Source organism: Strix uralensis, chromosome Z (assembly GCF_047716275.1).
Source record: "Strix uralensis isolate ZFMK-TIS-50842 chromosome Z, bStrUra1, whole genome shotgun sequence".
Classification (NCBI taxonomy): Eukaryota; Metazoa; Chordata; class Aves; order Strigiformes; family Strigidae; genus Strix; species Strix uralensis.
Genome location: NC_134012.1, coordinates 94,423,897 through 94,444,170, shown reverse-complemented (window position 1 = coordinate 94,444,170; position 20,274 = coordinate 94,423,897). Strand labels below are relative to the sequence as shown.

General features: G+C 38.8%; 1 long non-coding RNA gene across 1 annotated transcript; it reads right to left on the bottom strand.

The window, feature by feature from the left end:
• Positions 1-314: 314 nt before the first annotated feature.
• LOC141937792 (uncharacterized) lies at positions 315-18,969 on the bottom strand. The gene is made up of 3 exons (XR_012627066.1): positions 18,207-18,969; positions 1,785-1,832; positions 315-489 (listed from the first exon to the last, which is right to left on the bottom strand). It is a non-coding gene; the product is annotated as an uncharacterized LOC141937792 (long non-coding RNA).
• Between the last annotated feature and the right edge of the window lie 1,305 nt (positions 18,970-20,274).

The following is a 20,274-nucleotide window of genomic DNA, read 5'->3' as shown; positions in this document are numbered from 1 at the left end:
CAGAAGCAAGAGAACTTATCATAAGATCTTGAAAGACTTTTTTTCCCTCCCCTTTGGCTGAATAATATTAATATCTGTCATTACATCTCAATGCTGGATGGTCTCTTTGCACATGTGACTTTGATGGTTCCAGGCTGGACATAGGACTATGCACTCAGAAGCAAAAAGCCACAGAAGCACTATGTCCTATACCCACACAGAGCCTAGAAAACCCCCTTCCTTTCTTCCTGCCCCTCCCCCCTCCAAAAAAACCTGCAGAGAGTAGCTGTCAGAATTGTCTAACCATGAAACAGTGCTGTACATCAGGTGTGCATTCGCTGTGGCAGAACTGCTCTTGGTTGAGGAAGGAGCACAAGAGCAGAGAGAACGAAGGAAGAACGAAGGGGGGAGGCAGGGGTGGTGGAAACAACAAAAACCCAACCTGCCAAGTGTTCTTCTTGCCCCTGTCTTTTTTGGTTTATAATTGATGAAACCTTGTTACAGCTTTTCCTGGAAAAAAAAAAAAAATCTTTTTGATCACTCCTAATACAGAGACATCTTTTTCTTTTCTTTCTTTTTTTTTTTCTTTTTTCCTTTTCCTCCATTCTGCTGATAAAATAAAAAGCTGAAAGGACTTAATAATTAATGTGAAGATTTTACCTATACTGACCCATCTGCTTTTAACAGTTTAAGTAATTGATTTCCTCAGCTTGAGCCCATGCAGAGTCTTCTTAATACATTGTGTGTCTAGTTTACTTGGTTGATACCTGTTTGTCTGTTGTTTTAGGAAGTAGACTTAGTTAGATTAGCAATGCTATAATTGTGAGATCCTCATTCAAGTTCCTGCTTTGCCACATATCTTCTGTATGGTCATGACTATGCCACTTTGTCTCTGTTTTGAGTATATTTTTATCAAAAACATCATGGTAATTTACTACCTTCTAGGGAAGTGGTATGAAAATTATCTAGGAGGGTAGATGTACCACAGGGTCATTCAAGTTAAGGCTGCTTTACAGAACCAGCAATGACCATTGCACTTCTGAACAAAGGGTACGATTTGATGCTCCTCTGACAGACTTTTTCTTTCTCCTTTCTGCAGTATTCAGAGAGGGCATCTCTAACACATATCACGGTATATGACTACTAACATATGAGTGGTTAATGTGGGGACCAAATATGATAATGGAAGACTCTCAGTGAAAATACCAAGGCAAAACTAAAAGAAAGTGTATAATTTTTTATGAATTTGGGGTGTTACACAAACTTTTCCACCCTTACCCACTTTAGATTGTCACTAGGGACATTTCAAGCAGTGGAGCATGAAATTTCACGTTCTACCATACTTTGGGATGATGGGAATTCCTCCTGGAGGGCTCTCCATGTGTGGTTATCTCTGTCTCTCTCTGTACAACCTTTGACTGACTCTACCCAGACTTCAGCTTAAAATGTGTCATGCTAATAAACTGTAAATCAGAGACCATACATCTTTAAATCTTGTAAGGGTTGTTTGTCTTGGAGAGATACGAATACACTGCATGTTGTCTAAATATATGAACCTTGAAGCAAGCTTATGGAAATATGCCTGAGTGGCATTGGAGACACTCAGAAGCAGCAGTACTGTCTCGTCTATGGTCATGGTTCTCCATTACAGCTTCATAGCCCTGCAGGGTAATTCAAAGAGGACATTAATGAATCTTGCAGAGGGGTTATTTTTTTTCTCCCTTTCACAAGCTACCAGATATTCCTGGTGTCTGAACATACTAATTGATGTAAATTTGTGTGACATCCTCCTGGGAGTCACTTACCTTGTATCACAGATGGTCTCCTGGGAGATGTGGATCTCAGCTGCAGTCCTGTGAAGAAAAGCTAAGTGATCCTCTACCTTAGATGAACTGTGATCAAGACACTATAATACAAAGAGAAAGAATCTCAGGACACCTGATACAAGCTGCATAGAATAATGAAATATGGAATTGCAAAGTAACTAATGTAAAGGATAAAAAATACACTCTTAAGACTGTTTGATACTTCCCTTTGAAGGTTTCAAATGAGTACAGATAAAAGGTTGTTGGGAAAGTCTGCATTTCAGTATGACTGATTTTGAAAAATAGCTATTTTTATTATACTTTTCATCAAATATCTTCTTCAGAATTGTTGTCTGCAGCATGTTATGGAAAAAATCCATAAACCTGCAGTTTTTTTGAATAATCAGGAACTAAACATGTAAAAATAGCTGGTGTTTAGGCAACCAAAAATCATTATTTTGATAAAAAAAAAAAAAAAAAAAGAACTAGTGCTCTTTTTGTAAGTATTGAGCTTGTAAGTAACATTTTCAGAATTCTAATATTTTAGAAAAAATATTTTTGACAGAATGAGATTTTTCTTCATTAAATGTATCTTAATAGCCCTAGATATTGTGAATAAAGGAGAAGAAAAAGAGATTCTATCTCTTGTTGGGTCTATTTCAAATCATAGCAAACATATTTGCATAATCATAGATCAGTCTGGCAACCTCGATCCCATGATAAGGCAATAGCCATCAGCCAATGGGAATTCAGACCTTTTGACTCTATGTTACCCTCTTCCATCCCCAAGTTAAATGACCTTTATGCAAAACCTATCATTGCATTTCAGAGCAACATGTACTGCACAAACAAGAATTATGTTGATGGCTACATAGTTCTTCCTTGCCTTTGATAGGTCTATTTCCATTTCATTTTAATTATTACTGGAGAACCCTTTAAATCGGTGTCTTAGTGTGATGTTGGCTCTTGGCTTGCAAACAATGTACAATTTTTTTCATGTTTGGTAGGAGCTGAGATCATCAAATGAAGAACTGACTTCTGACTTTCTTCAAGATATAAGTTATTATGATGTGTCACTTAATCATCCTCAAGGGTGTTAATATTTTGTGACATGCCATGAATGATAAGGTGCTGTAGCTCAGAAGTTACCTTCTGTCACAACTGTCAAGCATGACATGAAATCTGGTCCCACAGGTAAAATTTACTTATATACCAATCTAATTTAGGACCAAGACTTCAATATGTTATTGCTATACTATCCCAGGGAAGTATCATGTTAATGGAGCAGAAGTTAAGGGAATCTCATTCAATTTCTTTACACATCACTTGTGAGTTTAGCCACAGAATTTGAGTGTGATGTTCTATGCAGCAAATTCTTTTGCTTCACTATTTAGAGGAAAAATCCTTTTATCAGAGCAGAAAAGGGCTGTTCCCATATACTCCTCTTGAAATCAATGAGTTACAGATTTCAGTGACATCAACAATGTCAATGTGGCAGAGAAGTACAGCCAAGTGCAATAATATTAGATCTTCACAGATAAAGAAGAAGCAGCAAAGGTCTTTAAAATAAGGCTGCTACAGAGGGGTATAATGAAAATTATTATTTTTCCCCTCACTACAAGCACCATGGAGCAAACAATGACATTATTAGGCACTGGGCTCAATATATATATATATTTCTCATGAGTAATAAACCAATCTTATGTAACATTTTACTACAGAGTGTGATAGAAACCAAAAGTATATATTAGCTACAAGATAATTTTATTAATTTCTAAAAAAACCACTTGCTGATAATGTTAAATTGGTGATGAATATTATTATAGGTCCTATTACCAAGACCTAATTTCTACAGCATTTCAAGGCAACTTCAGACAATGCCAATGGCTGATCTAACCATTAGGTGCTAATCCAATAAGAGTAAGACAGAAGCTCCTTTTCCTCTGGATCATCATATTTGTTAGATGGGAGGACTGAAGGTACATGACATACTAATGCTCTGCATTAAGAGATTACCAAAATTTCTATGATCTCAGGGTCATGAATATCTTTTAGATATAAGTTCCTTGGTTCAGCTCATGGCATTGGAAAATAGCATTAAGTACATGACAGTCTATATGGAACAGAAATTATAAACTCTGTGGGAAAGAATTGGACTTTTCTGACCATCCTTTCAAGATCCACCCTAGTAAGACAATATATATAGTAAAAGTGTAAAATTATTTCATGAAAAATTAATCTTTTAAAGTCTGTTGTCACTACCCAGACCAATGACTACCATAGAAAAGACAAATATTCTGAATCTGAACAAACGTTAATCTCAGAAATTAAGGGGTCCAATAAAACAGCCTACACCTGTGACTGTGGAGAAGATCCTGACTCCTATACTCAATGGAAAAGTTTCAGAGGGAGGGGAAGGGTGTGATTAACATAAAAATTGGTATCTTAGAGAGTCATGGATTCAGTTTCTCTACCAAAACCAGTAAGAATATCTCCCTAAATATCTTTGAGGATCTAACATGATCTTCTCTATTGTTCCTCCATAAAGCAGGGATGGTGACAAATCCCCGCCTTCTTAGATGGATGTGCTAAGATTTGGCAGCATGCAGGTATTATAGCAGTGAATTCCAGGCCAGTTCTTCTGATGGAAATCTCTGTACTGCTCTGAACTACTAGTCTCACTATTACCCTTGTGGCTAAGTGAGGGGAGACCTGACTTGAGTAACCAAGTAGTTGTGGCCAGGTAAATTCAGTTCGGGTCAGTAAACCATTTGATGCTTCTTTAAAGATGGAATACTGTTCTAACTTTTAGACATGGCTTTTAACCTTACTGTAGGTCAAACAGAAGTCCCAAGGCTGTATGTTTTCCTGAGCCTGTCAGGGCATTACGATATGGTTCCACATTTTCTGGTCTACACCCATCTCTCTTCCAAATACATAAAGAATAATAGAAGGAGGTCAGGGGCCAATTATTCTAATTAGTCACCAAGGTCAGAACAAGAAGTAATGGGATGAAGCTGCAACAAAGGGGAAATTTAAGTTAATGATTAAGACAAACTTTATAACTATTAGGATAGCTAGAGCCATGGAACAAACTGCCAAGGGAGGTCACAGAACCACTTTCACTTAGAAGCTTTCAAGGGCGGACTTATAATCAGTCTAACAGTAATGGCTTAAGGAAAATGAATTCAGCCTTGCTGTGAAGCACAAGCACAAGATATGCCACCCACTAGGGTCCCTATTCCAGCCCTAATGATTCAGTGCTGAATCTATAGAAAAAATAAATAAGTCACAGTTCTTATAGAAAAGAAGGTTGAGAAAAGAAAGGTGCTGACATATATCTTGACTAATACTCTGCTAATGTTCTCAGCATGTTTAACTGGGTGCCAGTATACCTGAGAGGTTTTAAAGAATATTAGCAGTGATTTCACCCAATACTTATCATTTTTATCCATGCATCTCAAGCCCCATTGTAAGCTTTGTGAAGCTCAATTAACCTATCAAGCTTCACAACAGGAATGTGTTGTGCGCAGGTGATTATTGTGACAAAAGCAGCTGTGCCATGAGACTTGAGGATTTATTTCTAAATCATAATAAATAGATTGAAGCAGTGTCAAATTCAGGATTGAGTTGAAAAGATTGACTGTATCAGGGAAAATAGGTGTTACCTTAAAGGCAGATAGACAATTAACAGTGCACCTTTAGTCCTCTGGTCCATGTTGGCAGAGTTAGCTGAATTGGGCTTGGAGTAAAATACGTGTGGGTGAATGTCTCACAGTCACTATTCTAGTTGGTTAAATCTTGGGCCAAACAAGGCATTGCTGACAGTGTAATTTCTTTAGCTCTCTGGATAAAGGAAAACTTCTTTTCACAAATCAAGCCCTGGAAGTTGCTTATATTAATTCCTACACTGAGTTCAAAATCTATGTTTGAAGTAGAAAAAGAATAGCAAACCCATTTTAAGAACACCTAGAGATGGAAAATATACCATCATCTTTGGTAAATAGTTCCTGTGGTTAATCGTCTTACTGTTTAAATCTATGCTTTATTTTCAGTTTGAATTTCTGTAGGTTTAACATCTAGACTTTGAACATTGCTACAACTTTGTCCACAATGTTCTTTATGTAGATACTTACAGACTTATCAAATCTCCACATGTGTTTTACCTCTGCCAAGTCAAATCAAATGAAATGCTGAATTCATATGGTGACATGTAAGAAAAAATTATGTCTGAACCCTGATGTGAAAAAGATTTTACAAAGGGAATCTGGAAGAGCAGCAGTTATAGCCATGTTTAAAAATTGGGTCACTACTTCCTTGCATTATCCTTCTGTTTGTATAGTCAACTTTAATTCTTTTTCTTCCCTGGATGTGTAATGGCACACTTGGTCCCAGTTCTTTTCTTACACGCAGCTTACCAAGCAATCTAGAGAGCTCCAAGTCATCTATTTTACTCATTATTTACTGCTACACCCAAATTTATGTCATCTGAAAATACTCTCAGTAATGATTTTCCATTTATTTTTTTTCCCCAGGTCCTTGTAAAAAGTATTTAATAATGATAGGTATGAACCATGACCTCTCTGGAATTCCACTGAAAGGATTTTGAGGGCTGATTGCTTAGATTTTTGAGGGCTGATTTATGTGATATTTTGGGATTCAATACTTAGTATTTTTTTCACCTGTGCAGAGTAAGCTATATTAATTATTAAAACCAACACTACCAACTCCCTCTTCCCCTTCTTCTTAGGGAACTATTCTAACTTCTTGTTGCAAGAATGTTCATTCTTGCTGCAAAAATGTTCTTACTGTGACCTCTGGCCAAGACTTTGAAGTTGTCGTCTGTGTATCATAACATCAGTCTTTCCAAGCTATAATGAGTGATGCATTAAAAATGAATTTAGTCTACTTCACAACGTCTGATCTTTAAAAAAACAGTTATTACTTTTATATTGTGAAAAAAAAAAAGAGCTATGTGACAACTATTTTATACGTTTTTAGCTTTCTTCAAATGCCTTTATTTTTTCAGAACAAGTCAAGTGCAGATGAGAATTATGAAAAGTCTAAAATAACACTTTAATCCTGGCTATTTCATAGCAGCAAAAAACAGGGAGGGAGTACCAGAAACAATAGTTCTGGCAAGCATTGAGTGTAGCCCATATAAAGACAAGGTCTGGAAAACACAGGCCATCCTCAGACCAGAAGAGGCAGAAGTTACTTTCTTTCTTGCCACTGTAAAACTTCTTATCTTCTTACACTTATACGTCAGTTCAATTACACCAAAAAGATGCTGCAACTCCAGGTCAGAAAAAAAGAAAAAAAAAAGAAATCACAATAAAAAGATACGTACAGCAACCCTTTGAACACAACAATTATGTCAAACTTGAGAGGCTGGACACCAATCAGCAATGTGACAATTGAATCCATTGCTGCAGACAAAATGCTGTAGTAAACGTTCAAGAGACAGGGAAGGGAGAGGGGAGGACGAAAGAAAAGAGGGAGATATTCAATTTGATCACATTAGGATTGATTTAAAGATTGTTTGGGAGCTACTTTCATTTTCATTTTAATATTATTAGGAGATAGCAGCATGTAACAGGCTTTGACACTGAATGCTACGCTTTGCATCGGTTGCAGAAGTTGCCTGGGGAAGTAGGGGGGAGCAGGAATTGATCAGATTCTTTTTTCATATGGGAGGGAAAAAGTTGTGTGACATTTACAAAGTCATCTGTCACCTGAACAATAGGCTGGAAGACAAGTTCCTACATTTCATGCTTTATATCTTTTTTTAACTCATACATATCCATTTTTGTTGGCCTGAAGTAAAAGGGAATGCTCTACTTCCTTCCAGTGATGAAAATCAGATCCTTCTACTTATCCATCCACTGTTTGTCTCTCTCACCATTCATTCCTTCGTTCGTTCATTCATTCATTTATTCCTCTAGTGTATTGTTCTCTTTCCACCTCAGATCTGTTGTCTGTAGGTTTTCAGATGAAAACATGGTGTTCACACCAGGACTGTTACTAACCTACCAGCCTCTAATAAAACCTTGTCAATAGATGGTAAAGCATTTTACAAATAATTCCAATAATGGGATTTGAAATTTGTGACCTGCCTTGTTTTTGGGTTTTGATTTTCCTTTTGATGAGGAATCCAACAGAGAGAAACATGGAGTGCACTGACTGATGTTAAATGGTGAAATAACAGTCCAGTAGGAACTGCTGTATCCCAATTCTGTGCTCTGCATCAGAGGTTATGAACATACCTGTAAAAGATATGTAACAGCACTATGGTTTGAATGTGTGATTTTAAGGAGGCATCCTTTAAATTCCTTTTTTCTCCAGTTGCTGATCTTTTCCTTTATTTCATCCCAAACCCCAAGACGGACTATCCAGTGATCCAGAATTAAAGGCTGATCAGGGTTACATTGCTGGAGGAGGAAAGGAGATGACTAAGGATATTGGTGGATATCTGAGATGGGTCTATTAGATCAGATTATTACAGGAGACCCTAAAATATTGGGGGACCAGCCCAGGTGTGAGGCATGTGTCACTGTGCAATGCTTCAGGTCCTCCTGTATGTTTTAATTTGCTGTTCTTCATGTCTTCCTAAGGCAGAGGGTTGTCAGACTATCCCTGATGATTCACCTGGACATCATCTTAGGCTTTCCTGTTTGGACTGAGGAGTGAAAATTTCACGTCTTCCTCCATTTGGAGTCTACAGATAGTAGAGAGGTGATGGAGGAGAGGATGTGGGATGGAATAGCCCTGTCTCTGACTTTTCTTCATAGCTGAGGAATAGTTGGGAGGAGGCATAGGATTGATGGACCCCACAAAATTGTTGATACGAGTACAGCATAAGCAGCTGGAAGCTTCTGAAAGACCTTAATCTCTCTTTTCCTCAAATATAGCATCTAGGATATCAGATACACTCACGACCACCCACCAGAACTGGTCTGCAGTGGTTTTTTGCTCTAAATGCGGAGCAGCTTCTTCGGTGATAACACTGTGCATGGCAAGCAGGATAAGAAATCAGTCGGTTTACGGATCGATGGTACATTGCCAGTCGCATCCCAGCCTGGGGGAACATGCATGTTTCTGTTAAAGTCAAACACCTTCCCAGAGGGAGCCTACATGTCTCATTTTCTTGTGGAAATCATAGGTCTCATCAGTGCAGTAATTCAGTATGCCTCAAATATTTCAGATTAGACAGGACAGCTATAATCTTTTTCTTCTTTCCCAGAGGACAGAAATTGCTGGATTTGCTGAGCTGTGGCTGTGGCTGCTTCTCTATAGATACTTATGTGAAGAAATTATTGAGTTAGAGTTGAGTTTTACACTTGGCTTTGAATTTGGTTTGTCTAAAAACATTGGCCAGCCTAGAAAAACAGCATAATTTGAAGGAACCCGATAGTCAGAGAAGATATGAATAGAGGGACCTTCTACGTTATTATTGCAACAATTGGTGGACAGAAGGCTAACTTCATATCTTAATTATTTCTGCATAACCCAGATGCCTGGGGATCATGGAGAACAGGACTCAAGGCCCAATCTATTGCTTTCAGCTGTTAACAAGATATATTTTTCCTGGATGGATGATATTGTTACCAGGTTGAATATTCATGTTTAGTTTTAATCTTTCTACCAATTACCATGGCTTAACTAAGAATAGTCAAGTATTTATCAATCTGGTAAATACTGTCAAGACAGGTGTGGCAAATTAACTGATAGGGTGGACTTCTTCATCTAGGTAGGACTTGCTTTGAAAGTGTCATCTGAAGAGGAAAGTATGGTTGGAGCCCTGCAGGTCTAAGCACTGCAATAAAAGAGAGCACAGCCTACTCTGGTTGACTTCTGAATAAACAGGTTTTCCCCATTCTGATTTTGAAACAAAAGTGTTGGTGTCTTACTTGCCTGCCTATAGCAAAGACAAAGGCATTTAAGTCCTGGTTCAGTGGACCTCTTTCCTTAGCAGTTTTTCAGATAGTTAATGTGTTTTATTATTCTGGGTGCTGGTGGTACTTAGTTTTTCTTTGCCAGATGTAATACCTGGGATCATAGCTCTGGGCTGTGTTTTCACTGCAAAGGGCAAGCACCTAATCATAATTCCACTGGATCAGTCAGGATAAACCGTGTTGCCCTGCTAGCTACTGCAGGACTGCACTAGTTTGAAATCTCTGACCTAGGTACCTTCAGTAATTTGTACTTAATTATAGTATCTTTAGAGCAGCTCTGTGATCAGTATTAAACTGAGCAAGTGGTAAGAATCATGCCCTGGGCTTGAACGAGATCTAGCATCTGGCTGAGTCACAATGAGCTCTGATTCAAGCTTCACCAATGCGAAAATAGTTACATCAAGTTTATGCTCTTGTAACCCAAACTGCAGTCTATCCATCTGACTATACATTTACAGTTCAGATGACATCTTTCCCATCTGATGCCTTTGTTCCTGCAGGGAATTATTGCCTTTCAATAGAGCAGAAATAGTTATGACTCTCTCCAACAAAGCTCATTACATTTGTGTTACAAACCTTATCTGCAGACACATCCAAGAAAATTTAATCATTTATGTTTCTAACACTCTGAATTTAAAACCACTATAAATAATTATCATTGCACTAAATAACTAGAGCATAGGCTGTTCAAGCTAAGTTTTTACAGCCCTGGGTCAAATTTGTTGTAGGTGTAAACTGAGGAATAGAGTAAGCATTACACTAGTTAAATAGTGGAGCCAACCTTGCAGTGAGCCTGGTTCCTAAGAGCAGCCACAAAAGCCTCAAGCCAGCTGTTCTGTCTGGTTTAACATGAACCACTGCCTTTGATCAGAAAAGTGGGGCTGAGATGTGCTCTGGTTTATTAACTGCAGGTGTAACATCCAAGTGTGCTCTCCCCAGAGGAACTTCACAGTCTGTGGTGACACCAGTGGGATTACAGCAGCAATACATGTGGCCCACCACCTTTCAAAGCCATCATGTAAATACCAAATTTCATTTCTAGTAATGACACTGCAGGAATATTGCTAAAATGGGTTACCCACAAGGGAGGACCAGGAGATGTTTATAACTTCACATCTCTGTTTCTTGCCCATGTTTTTCATGCTCTTTTATCCTGGCTACACACTTTCCATTTGCTGCTTCTCCCTGTAGTACAAATCTCTTCCCTCAATTTACTCCCTTGAACCTCATTTTATGCTATTTTAACTTCTACTCTTAGCACTATCTATGCTTCATCAATAAATCTCTCCTACTCATTTATCTCCCTGAGAATCTGAGTTCCTATTTCTATCACTTTTACTCTCAACCAAGAAGTCCTTTTCTAGTTTGACATCCCAGCACACTTAATCACAACGTGGAATAGGGAGATGCCTTCCTTCAGTGTGGTTGGCACAGCACGGAGAAAAATTTGTTGCCAACAACGTCAATGAATAAACCTTTCCAATGATCATTATCATGATGAAGTGATATATTTAACACATCAGAGAGGCTTTAACCCACTGCAGAACATTAAGGAATTGGTGAAATTGGAGGTGGCACTTGGGTTGTCAAGACTCAGGTTCTCTCTGCTCTGGAGGGAATTTTTTTAGAAAACTAAACAGCTAAACCTGCAGATTTCTACAAAGTGCTAACCCTGTCTCCTTACTTTTCTAAATATCACTTCCCATTTGCACCCGTAGGAAACACAAAAAACCAGGTACGTTGAATAGCCCCTGAAGTAAATGTGCCCTTATAGTCTGTACAACGTTCAGGTTTCCCTCTTGTTTTAAATTATATAGCTGTTACCTAGCTCAGGTCCAGAGTAATTCCATTTTATACACAGTCTGAAACTCACTATATATGGTTTTGTAAGAAAAAGGCAGCAAAGAGCTTGCCCTTATATTTACACACTTACACAAAAAAGAAACACAGATGTGCATGCATGTGTGTATAAGTTTATTTTCCTTATCATCAGCGCTCTGGGCAGGAAAGGCTTGGCCTATAACACGACGTACTCCATTTAGGAAAAACATGTGGTATATTGTCTTTTCCATCAAAAGCTGCAGATTTTAGACGGGTGATGCACACTACGCCCTTGACTGAATTTGGCCAGTATGTCATTCTCAACTGTTTGTTGGGCATGCATGAAAACTACTTGGGCATTTTCAGTGAACACAATATTTATTAAAGGCTTAGTGTTGTTTTGGGACAACACAGTGCTGTATTCTGTTAAACTGATAAAATAGCTACTATGTGGAGTCTTAGACTTGTTTTCATATACTGCAAAAAATAAAAGAATTACTTATTTACACAATCCAGAAGTCACTAGAAGGAGGAGAAATACGCCTGGATCTTTTGTGATAAAAGGAAGTTTGAATATATGAAAAATTGATATTACTCTAATATGCAGGATCATGAACGTTTTAAAATGGGGATATTTATCTAACACAGGAAATATAAGTCGAGATCTACATAAAAAAGCCTTCCACACCTCTTTAGATCTACTCGTCTGCTTTGTTTACCAGGGACTGAATTGGCCTGAAACTGTGTGCAATAATCAGAGACATCTAGTGGCTAACTGATAAATTGCAAGTAAACATAGAATTACATGCAGTTCTTTCATAAACGCCCAAGACATATAAACAACCTCAGCTGTCTTGATGCTTTAAGGATCCCTTTCTCCCAGTCCTTTCAAGTGGGATACTAAGGATTCATCTTGTTGAAAGAAACTTTTCCCCACTCACTGAATTACAGGTCATGCTTCAGAGCTCCCGTCCTATAATTCCTGTGAGAAAGTTTAGGGCTCGTATTCTGCCTCCTTGGTCTATGCTTTGCTTAATGTATTCCTGTCTAATCACTCACAATGCATTTCAACAAACAAACAATTAAAAATAAAAAAAAAGCCACACTAAAGCAATTGATGCTTATTTTCTCTGACCCTGAAAAAACAGCAGAAATTTCTCACTGCAGAGAAGTCATAGAACTAAGGCTACTCCCATATTAACAAAAAAATCTTGGGTTTCCGATTCTGTTTTACTTTGTCTTCTGTTACTTTGAAATTTCCCTGGTATTTTATGGCTGCCGAGAACAGCAAATAGAAACAGCAAGATTTTTTTCTTCTTCTTTTTCTTCCTCCTCCTCCCCACCCCAAACTGTGCAGATTGTCTGTACAGGTTTTGTTGGGTTCTGAGTTTCATTTGTTGTTTTGTTGGGGTTTTTGGGTTTTTATAAATAAACTTGTTAAAAACTAGGGTCTTCCCTACCCTTGGCCGGCTAGTTGCTGAGATGAACCTTTAGACTATATATAATTAATGCTAAATTTTCTGTTAGCCAGTTCTTATTCACAAATTCCTCCCAGGAAATAAATTTTAGAGATACTGTGCTTATGTCTAAAAATGACAGTGAATGTATCCAGTTTGTTGTTTGGAAAAAAACATCAAGGAGTTGTTTAGAAATGGTCTTAAAGGGAATTTTCTCCTTCCTTCCTAAATAATTCCTTTTGCAATGGACTTGAAAAAGAGAAAAAAGTGGTGACCCCTTTCTGCATGAGATACCCCTGCTTACATAGAGGAAAAATAAGGACAAAGGTCCAGAGAAAGTGGTGCCCCAAGGGAAAAGAAACTCCTTGTATGAAGCAGCTGGCACAGGCACACCGCAAGTTTCAGTCTAGATAAATCTCCACTTTCCCTTAAAGCAAACAAACTCCAAAATCACTCAGAACAAACACACTCCAGTCCAAACCAAGTCAAGACAGCAAGCAAATACACTCCAGAAAACACCAGGCAATTAGACTCCTAAAGTCAGTTTAAACAGAGGCACAGCATATCAGCAAACACTCCCTTTCCCTTATAGAAAACAAACACAGGAGGCAGTCACTCTGCTCTTTCTGGCAGTCCCACCCCCAATTCCCCAGAGGAAGGAGGTCCACATCCCTCCTCTGCTGTATTGCTCTCCGTGCGTCTGGCTTCCTGAGTGGGAAAGGAAATATTGATATAACTTTGCTAATTAGAATTGTCTGTATGCTTTTCCTATTATTATAATTGCTATTTTATTTGAGTGGAGGGTAGAAAGCAGCTTTGCAAAAAAAATGGACCTGGGGTGGTCCTGATTAACTGGTTGACTGAGACAACAATGTGGCCTTGCAGCAAAGGTCAACAGCAGGTTGAGGGAGGTGATCCTTCCTCTCTGCTCAGCACTGATGGGACACATCTGGAGTGCTCTGCACCCCAGCACACAAGAGACATGGATACATTGGAGAGAGTCTAGCAAAAGACTATCAAGATGGTGAAGGTTCTGGAGAACAAGATGAACACAGAAAGGCAGAGGGAGATGAGTCTGTTCAGCCTGGAGGGAAGAATGACTGAGGGGATTTTTTTGTGTGTCTTTGACTACTACATAGGTACTTACAAAATATGGAGTCAGATTATTCTTGGAGGTGTCCAATGAAAAAATAAGAGATAAGAGGCAGAAGTTAAGCATATGTCTCTCAATTTCATCATCAGGGTATTCATCTTTACTTTCAGACTCTTTCCTTTTCTCCATGCTGAATATCTGCCGGGCTAAATAGATGAGGAAGGTAAGGGTAAGGAGCAGAAGAGGGGCCCCAGACTAGGAAATGCAAAGTTATCAATATGGATTTCCTCAGTCTGTCTAGTGCTTTGTCTGCCACAATTCCTTCTTTGTGTTCCAGATTAAAATTTCTGAAGAAAAATGTATTGTGCACAGAAACCACTACCAACATGAGAGCTTCTGTACTGGATGTAACAAGTTTCGCTTTCTAATAGCATGTCATGCACAACAGTATGACTTATTTACAATGGGAAGTTTCAAAAAAAACGTTTCATGATCTAACTGCTGTCTTATAAGAAGCAGAAGTGTCTTTTATAAGCAGCCAGGACAGGGTTCCATTTTATTTAACACATTACAGTCCCAAACTTCTACTGAAGTTGCTAAAGCCCCTTTTTCCAGAAGGGTCAGCCATTAAGTTTGAGGAAGAAACCTTGTGTCTTTATTTTCTAAATTCCTTTTCTCTGACCTTTTTACAGGCTTCTAAAAATCTGTGCTGTGACAGAACTCAGTTAAGTGAACATTCACAGGGCTTTTATAGTAGGTTTAGACCATACTTGTCTCATCTAATGCTATTTGTAGGAATAATGCTGCTGCTGTGAGTAAACATATAACAGGAGTTTGCATTTGCAGGACTACTTCTAGAGATATTTCTTCATTATACTTTGGAAATCATAGTCAAGCCAGAGGGCACAGGCCATCTCTAAACTAGGAGAAAAGAAACCATCTTAGCTATTACGCTCCTATAATGGTCTTACAAACCTGAGCTCAGAAGTGTGCATGCTTGTAACAGCTTCCTGCCATCTCACCTTGAGTGTGTGTAACTTCCTGCAGATAATCCTGTGAATAAACCTATGATGCATTTACGTCTCAATCCAATGGGACAATGTGCTTCACTGTATTCAGCATTAAACATGGAAGCAGACTTTGCATGTATGTTTTTCCCTTCAACATAGCAAAATCCTGTTTTCACCAGAAGAAAATTCACACTCTAAATTTTATGCATGACCTGAAGTATCTGTCTGAATGAGATCTTCCTTTACAAGTCCTCGATGGTGTGGTGATTCTGATGGTCACAGACAGCAAATACAAAGGCTCATGCTGTAATGAAAATAGCCTGGTTTCCTAAGAGTGCAAACCGATACCAACAATTAATTTACTGTTTCATTATTTTTTCTTTTTTAAATAGGTAAATTAATTTCTCCAACAAAAAAACCCAAATAAACCTTTTGAAAGAGGCATTCTGGTGTGGTTTATGCAAGAGTAAGCCTTTCATATTTGCCAGCTATGGAGGGAAAAACAGTAGAAAGTGTGAATTGCAGTTATGATGTGTGTTATTTCCTTAAACAAATTCAGATGACTTGTGTGTACAAATCACTCTCAGGTACTTGTCTGATAACAGTGCCTTTTTACCTGCCACTTAAATCACTTAATCTGGAAGGTGCTGGAAAAAAAGTGGTGGTAACTTAACAGTCCTTGCCTCAAAGAATAGACTATTGGACCTCTAGGGCACCTCAGCTGTTCTGTACGATGAAATAAAAGTATAAGGCACCTCAAAGAGGTTTTCACAAAGAAAAGTCAAGGGATGGGAAAGGAGAAAAAAAACTGCACACTGAATACTGGGGTTTGTCAGAAAGTCTTGGCCATGTGTCAAGCTCAGACTCCTGATCAAGACTGCAGGTATCTGCCTTCAATCATCTGGTATCTGGTAGCCAGGACCCCTCGTCAGGGGCAGTCTCATACATCTCTTCTTTGAATTAAATGCATATGGCTCGCTTCTTTTAAGGGAGGCAAGAGGTGTTTTACCACACACCTCTCTTCCTATCTCTCATTCACTATGACATTCTCCAGGAGCCTAAAAATCTCCATTCCTGTACCCCAACAGAGGGCATCTCCCTGCCCCTTGGGCTGTGCTGGGTGGACTGTGACGGTCCCGGGGTGGGAGATTTTCACATGGCTGTCACAGGATGCTTCTGAGGGGAGAACTCTGCTGCCTAAGGCTGTACACATATTTTGCCAATGAATGGGAAACCAAGGCAATTCTGGGGTAGAGACTGGAGCCAGAAACCACCACATAGTTTTATACAAGGTGAGCACCCCCGGGGGAGTGACAGCACTACAGCTGTGTCCTTTGCAGGAGACCAGCCTGTGGGAAGGGGGTCAGAGATTTCCAATGTTTCTTCACGGGGATGAACGATCTGTCTGCCTAACGTCCTGGCTGTGTCTGTTGTGGCAGAGGAGAGCACAACTATGGGTGAACCTGCTGGTCAGAGAGGAAGGTTCAGTGATTTTACACATTTGAAGACCACCACTGGATAACAGCACCAGTGCTTCTCCATCCCATCTGCATAAGTTGCTCTATTTTGGTGAAACTAATTGACTTTAAATGTATAAGCAGAAATTGCTTGTCCAGAGGCTGAGGTTAATGTCAGAGTTTTCAGTGATTTCAGGGATGGTTGGGGCAGAAACCAAGGCTAGATTCCAAGTCTAGATTACTTCCTGTTTTCATCAGTCTGTTTTAGGGACCAGTCCAGCATCCACTAAAGTCAATAGCAGGAGTTTCACTGATTTCAGCAGGGCATAGTTTAAGCCTCACACGTTGCAAGAACATTAATTAGCATTGTATCCATTGCCCAATGAAGCAAGTGGGGATGTTTGGTATTATACTGAAAGGCTATTTGCATGTAAAACCTTCCCTTTGAGTTAAAATGTTAACTTTTATATAAATTTCCTGGTTTTCTGTGGGGAAAAGGGAGACGAATAAAAACTATACTTTAAAAAAATAAGAACTTTTGTGAAATTTAATTAAATTTAAAAACCAAAACAATACACAGCAAATTAATTTACCTGTTTTCCAATTCCAAATATTTTTTGTTTTGAAAACTGTATATTATTTGTACTTTAGGTTTAGCTGAAGGTAAAATGGGATTTTATTATATGAAACATATTTACCTAAACCCAAAGGCACAAAGAAAAAAGCCTTTATGCAGTCTGGTTGTAGAAGGGAATGCCTATGTCAGGAATTTGCGGGAAAATTTTAAACAAAATCCCATGATAATCAATGGTGGTTTTGATTAGCTTTAGCAGTGAGACAGATGTGTATATCTTTTTTATTATTTTTATTTTTATTTTTTTAATATGGTTTGTTAATGAACTGTGGGTTTAGTCTTTATTATCTGAGGGAATTTTTGCTTAATGTTTCACTCTTTTTTTTCTACCTGATGTGTCTGTGGTCTGCAGTGGCAGTGACTTCCTTGGTTTATCTGCAGTTGTTAATGCTGTTACTGTAATATTTCCAAGTGATGTATCAGAACCCTACTGTGCTACATGATGCACAACTATCGAATCAAAACATGGCCCCTGAAATATGAGGCAGGAGAATACAGAGAGGGAAGCACAAAAAGAAAACAAAAAAATCTAACCCAGAGCAAACCAAAATGAACAACATACACCATTAGCTGTTTGATAGGATAGACTGCAGTCTCATTTAGATCTCATGGCAATTCATTCACAGTATTAAAGGACTAAGTTCTAGGAGAAATGCTACATGGCATGATAAAAGAAAATCAAAATGCTGCCTGAAATTAACATACACTTTTGTTACATTTCATGGGCTACCTTCCTGCAAAGAATGGATTGGTGTGGCACTAATGGGACAGCACCCATTTCTGCCTGAGTAGGATCTGGCTGTCAGGTGTTTCTGTTAGAACATACATTAACCTTGTGGCATGCTATTTAATTCAAACCTGGTGTTTGACAATCAGAGTTGTATTGCCAGTGAATCACATAAATTTGATTCTCAGTGTGTACAAATAGTTCAAGCACCACTACTATAGTGAGCTCTAAGATAAATTTACACCAATCTATATTTAGTCCAACTTACCTTCCTTCAGCAAAGACTGTAGTTAACTCTCCATGCCAAATTCATGGACTTGTTTTTCCTCTTCTTTTTTGTTCTGATATTAAAATGGATTCAGAGAACTTCTACCTTAAACTTACAAAACAAAAGAACATTTTACAATAGATTCTGTGCTGATGTCTTTTATGTCTTATGGGGGTGAAAAAAAAGGAAGGAAAAAAAAAAAAAGAATATTTCTGGGCCTTTTCTTGTTTCATTATTCTCTTTCTTTTCTTTTCTTTTCTTTTCTTTTGCTTTGACTATCAGCCCAAACCAATGATAATGCTTTTCTTCCAGGGGCCAGAAGGGTTAAATTCCTCCCACTTCACCCGTCTCTCTTGAAGCTGGAGTTACACTCATCAAGGATCTAGCATGGGGAGGGATGGATTTCTTAAGACAGCCTGAGGGCTCCAACAGCAGCCTTCGCTTTCAATCAATGTCGAGAGGCACGAGTGGAAATTCATTCAGCGAACAGTCGGAGGTCTTCGCCTGTCCATACAGCCGCCTGGCACACAATCCCAAGCACAAACTGGTGGCGTCTCAGCTGGAGATCTGACATTTTGCCGAACCACCGTTTGCTTGAGAACTGATAATTAAACACTCCTTCTCCTTTAAAAAATAATAAAAAGGTGGATAAAAAAACTAAGTCATCTCTGCTGGTAACCTCAGAGGCTTCCTTTTGTCAAGGTCTCAATACATGCCAAAATGTATTCTGTTCAGGATCAGTCCTGGCCGTACAATTGCCTTTTCTGTTACCTGAGCATATTATTCTGACTGTTTTCATTTGACTTGCCTCTGGGATCCTGTGCTGTTCTGGCAGAGAGATCTGTGTGCTGGCAGAGTTCATGAACTCATGCTTGCAAGCTGATCTTTGCCCTGACTGTTTCTAAATATTTTGGTGTGTATGTAACATGACAGAATGTGACTTTGCACTGAAGAGCCAAAAAGACTCAAAGAAGAAGAAACATCTCACATCTCCTCCTTCCTCCGCATCTCCCCCCTTCTCTAATCCTGTCAAGTTTTATTATGCTCAGAAGGCAACCAGGTGAGTCATAATATTTAACCAATATTGGGGGAAGGGAGAGGTTTTAATTAATTTCATTACACATTAACAAAGTCCAACTCATGACTCAGTGGAAGTCTATACAGTCTTTTGCAGACAGATGGCAGCTTACCCTCTCTGTCCTCTGAGCTTCCTGGATGAGGTGGAGATGCATTAACACAGCTTATTAGCTGTTCTGCAGTGCTGCTTAAATTGTAATGCCACTGTAAAACAGCCAAGCAACTCATAGCTTGAAGTTGGCTTGGTCAACTCATATTGAAGGCACTGTTTTTTTCACTTCTACCCACGAAAAAAAAAAAAAAAATTACAAGGAAGTGTAACCTAAAGCATCAGAGAAACAGCCCTGGTGTCCTGTATGATCAGATGTCATCTGGTATCATCCAGCTATGGTCAGAGGTGGCATGAACTCTGGTTCCGGTGCGGAAAAGTAATCAAGCCTATGTACTGAAAGGGCAGGGGCAACTAATATACTCCATAGCTTCACATCTGGAAAGGAATAGATCATGGTCAGAGCAGAAGACTGGAGAAGAGATTCTGCCCTCTGAATACACCTCTCATTTGTGTCATGTTGGATACTCTTACCTAAAGGTGCTCTTGATCCACTGATTCCAGACTTTGTTCTAACACTTGTTTTTGTTTGGGTTTTTTGTTGGTTGATTGGTTGGAGGTTTTCTTATTTATTTTTTTCTTTCTAAACTTGCACAAAAAGAAAAGAGAAAGAGCAAGGTCACCTCATAAACAGCAAGTCTTATACTGTAGTCCAAGTTTCTTAGAGGTGCTAGGTGAGAGCTAGTTCAGTTTTCCTTTCTCATGATAAGAAATTTTGATACAGCACATATGCCCCTGAAACCCAGTCTGCAAGAAGGAATTGCACTGACGCAGTACGATGTAAACAGAAGCAAGGACAACTCGGAATTTCTTGTGACTAGGCAGAAGGGGATGGTCTAAAATTTTTGACAGAAAGTTTTAATGTGTATGCTCCCCTCCTCC